The following is a 4431-nucleotide window of genomic DNA, read 5'->3' as shown; positions in this document are numbered from 1 at the left end:
ATTCTCTTGCCTCTACCTCTTGAGTTTCACTTCCATTAGTGTGTAAACTACCATCAGTTTATACTGTGATGGAGACAGAACCCAGGGCTTTGTCCATGCCAGAGGAAAACACTCTACCCACTGAGATAGAGGCTGAGTCTAGAGAATGAAATCTTCTTTGTAAAATATCAACCACTTGAGGGCCAAGTTATAGGGGCTAGACCAAAGGAAAGGCCCAAAGGTGGGGGAGGGGTGAGAGGAGAGGTACACATGTGGTAGACATTAGTATCTTCTACTCTCACTCTCCAGCTTATCTCTTTTTAGTCTATCTTTGTATGTGTGTGTCCATGTGTATAGTATACTGCATGCATACAGGTATCCTTAGAGTCCAGAACATTGGATCCCCTGAAACTGGAATTACAGGTAGTTGTAAGCTCCCTGATAAGGGTACTAGGAATCAAATTTGGGGTCCCTGCAAGAGTAACAAGCCCTCTTAACTGCTGAGTCATCCCTTTAGCCCTACCTTATTTTTAGAGACAGGATCTGTCATTGAAGCCCGAGCTCACCAATTGGGTAGAGTGGCTGGCTCGTGAATTCCAGGGATCCATTTTCTCTGCTCCAGATCCTGCCTCCCTTACACTGGGGTCACAATCATGTGTAACCATGTCCCAGCTTCTGTGTGAATGAGTGTCAAGGATCCTGCCAAATCCTGCTCCTCATGCTTGCACAGTTAGTCCCTAACCCATTGTCATCTCCTCAGTCCACAAAGAGTTCTTCTCAGAGACCATTACTCAAGGGAAGACTGGGACTCTTGACTGTGCTGCAGAAAAGAATTTCAGGGACCAGATATGGTGGTGCATCCCTGAATGCAGGGGAGGCAGAAGCAGAGGGACCTCTGAGATTGAGTCCAGCCTGGTTTATATAGTGAGTTACAGGACAGGGCTATATAATAAGATTCTGTCTCAAAAAAACAAAAACAAACAAACAAACAAACCAAAACCAACCACCACCAACAACAAAATATTCAGGACAAGCCAGTATGAAGAACAGAAGAAGTTTGTTAGGAAGAGGGCTTAACTCAAATTTAAGCACAGGCTGCTCAGGTAAAGAGTAAGACATGTCTATTGTGGATGTAAGCTTCTCAAGGGAGAGTCATTCAAGGGTCTTAACATTAGCCATATACACAATTTCAGTGGTTCAAAAAGTTGCATTGCAGCTTTATAGTTCCAGCTATAAAGATGTACCCACGCCAGGCAGTGGTGGTGCACACCTTTAATCCCAGCACTTGGAAGGCAGAGGCAGGCAGATTTCTGAGTTCGAGGTCAGCCTGGTCTACAGAGTAAGTTCCAGGACAGCCAGGACTACACAGAGAAATCCTGTCTCGAAAAACAAAAACAGGCAAAAAGTATCTTCTTAATTCGTTCTCTATTATTTATTTATTTATTTTTGAGACAGGGTCTCTCTACACAGCCCTGTCTGTCCAGGAACTCACTATGTAGACCAAGCCAGCCTTAAACACACAGAAAGCCTCTGCCTCTGAACTGCTAAGACTAAAAGCATCATCACACATAACCTTCTACAGACTTTTTAAAGATATAGTTTTTATGTGTATGAGTATTTTGCCTACATGTATGTATGTGTACCACAAGCATTCCTGGAGCTCACAGAAACCATAATGAACATCAAATCCTCTTGCGTTGAAATTACAGGTGGTTTTGAGTCACCATTTGGGTGCCAGGAACCAAGCCTGAGTCTTCTACAAGGACAGTGGGTGTTCTTATATTTTTATTTTTTGAGTCTCTTGTATCCCAGGCATGCCTCAAACTCATTATGTTCCTGATGACCTTGATTGAACTTTTACAATTATCTTTGTTTTTTGAGGCAGGTGTACATATGTACATATATATGTATACACACACACACACAAGGCCCTAGATGTTGTTATTAAACACCCCATCTCCCTGTCTCGAAAAACCAAAAAAAATTAAAAATAAAAAAATAAAATAAACATCCCATCTTTTGCCATATTCCAAAGTCCTAAAGTAACAGTAGGATTCCATTGCACCCTAAATGGCAGAATTCTTAGAATTCTAAACATTCACTGTAAATTACATCTTCCCCCAAAAGAGTATTTAAAAGTCTGTTCAAGCTGGCTCAAAACACTGTCGGTCATGAAAGCTTTGCCCATACTGAGACCCTGTTCTAGAACGAATTATTAACATCCAAAGTGTGTCAGCAGGACTCGGTGGCCCAGGGTATCTTTCCAGCTCTTGGGAGGTAGAGGCAGGAGGATCTGGAGCTCAAGGACATCCTCAACTAAACAAGTTCAAAGCCACCCTGGGTTACATTAGACCCTGTCACAAAAAAACAAAACTAACCAAACAAAAGCACCATATCAGCACTCTGCCTTCTGTCAGCTCATTCTTTCAATATGGCTATTTATTTAACAATGTGTAAGATTCTAGGGGATACTTCTGTGAACCACAGAAATGAGAAAAACTATCCTCCCTTCTACATACACAGAAGGGTAGTTCTTGCCCCTCATCAAGGAAACTTCTCTTTGCAACAGATAGAGAATATTACAGAAAATCACAAAGGATCAAAACGCCATTGTTGAGCCCAGTCCCAGTCGATAAATCTACAAAACACTCCCACAACAAAGGCTCAGAGAACATTTGGAAGAGGGGGCAAAAAGATAGTAAAAGTCAAAACTTCAGGGAGTTTGCTGTAAGACTGTGTCTCCTAGTAATGTCAAAGTTATATCCATAAAATCTCACAAGCACAGCTGCCTAAACATGACTGGAACAAGGAATAACACAGAAGGGGAAAATCTCATGGGCCTCAAACCCAGACAAAGAACCCACAGGCAACTAAGGAGTGCTGAGAACGGGAGAGATGGTCTTCCCCAGGGAAGAAAACACCAACTGATTATCCAACACCAAATGGTCAGTCCTGAAAACATACCTAAAGGAGGTTGAATTATTAATATAAGCATACATGCATCTATACACACATACATACACACACACACACACACCACACACACACACAATTTTCTTTACTTATCCCTAGAGAGTAGGAAAAAGAGGCCATGAATTTCAAAGTCCTGGCTACGGGGTATATGGAAGATGTTGGAAGAAGGTAAGGAAAGGGAGAAATAATGTAATTTTATTATAATTCCCCCAATAAAAAATTGAAAATTAATAAATAAATGGGAGACAAAAAAATCCTCCCCTCATGAAGCTGGTCTTTTGGTGGACAAGACAGATTATCAATAAAAACAAACAAGCATTTGCTAAAGTAGATTAGATATCGACTTCTGGCAAGAGTAAAATAAACCAGGAAATGAGAGAAGGGATGTGGGAGGGTGTGATGGTGAAGTGTGAGGTCAGGACAGGCTTGCAGAGGATGGTGTTAGAACTGAGACTGGAAAGGCAAAACAGACTTGATATGGACTCGATACTCATATTCCAACAAGGATATGGAGGCAACGGGAAGAGCAAGTTCAAAGGCCCTGAGTCACAGCCCATCTGTCTCCAGTGGAATGGACTGAGTCACAGCCCATCTATCTCCAGTGGAATGGACTGAGTCACAGCCCATCTATCCCCAGTGGAATGGACTGAGTCACAGCCCATCTGTCTCCAGTGGAATGGACTGAGTCACAGCCCATCTATCCCCAGTAGAATGGACTGAGTCACAGCCCATCTATATCCAGTGGAATGGACTGAGTCACAGTCTATCTGTCTCCAGTGGAATGGACTGAGTCACAGCCCATCTATCCCCAGTGGAATGGACTGAGTCACAGCCCATCTGTCTCCAGTGGAATGGACTGAGTCACAGCCCATCTATCCCCAGTGGAATGGACTGAGTCACAGTCTATCTATCTCCAGTGGAATGGACTGAGTCACAGCCCATCTATCCCCAGTGGAATGGACTGAGTCACAGCCCATCTGTCTCCAGTGGAATGGACTGAGTCACAGCCCATCTGTCTCCAGTGGAATGGACTGAGTCACAGCCCATCTATCTCCAGTGGAATGGACTGAGTCACAGCCCATCTATCCCCAGTGGAATGGACTGAGTCACAGCCCATCTGTCTCCAGTGGAATGGACTGAGCCACAGCCCATCTATCCCCAGTGGAATGGACTGAGTCACAGCCCATCTGTCTCCAGTGGAATGGACTGAGTCACAGTCTATCTGTCTCCAGTGGAATGGACTGAGTCACAGTCTATCTATCTCCAGTGGAATGGACTGAGTCACAGCCCATCTGTCTCCAGTGGAATGGACTGAGCCACAGCCCATCTATCCCCAGTGGAATGGACTGAGTCACAGCCCATCTATCTCCAGTGGAATGGACTGAGTCACAGCCCATCTGTCTCCAGTGGAATGGACTGAGTCACAGCCCATCTGTCTCCAGTGAAATGGACTGAGTCACAGCCCATCTGTCTCCAGTG

Source organism: Grammomys surdaster, unplaced genomic scaffold, assembly GCF_004785775.1.
Source record: "Grammomys surdaster isolate TR1022 unplaced genomic scaffold, NIH_TR_1.0 125271, whole genome shotgun sequence".
NCBI lineage: Eukaryota > Metazoa > Chordata > Mammalia > Rodentia > Muridae > Grammomys > Grammomys surdaster.
The sequence above is the reverse complement of the archived record's forward strand: the minus strand, read 5'-3'. Positions refer to the sequence as shown.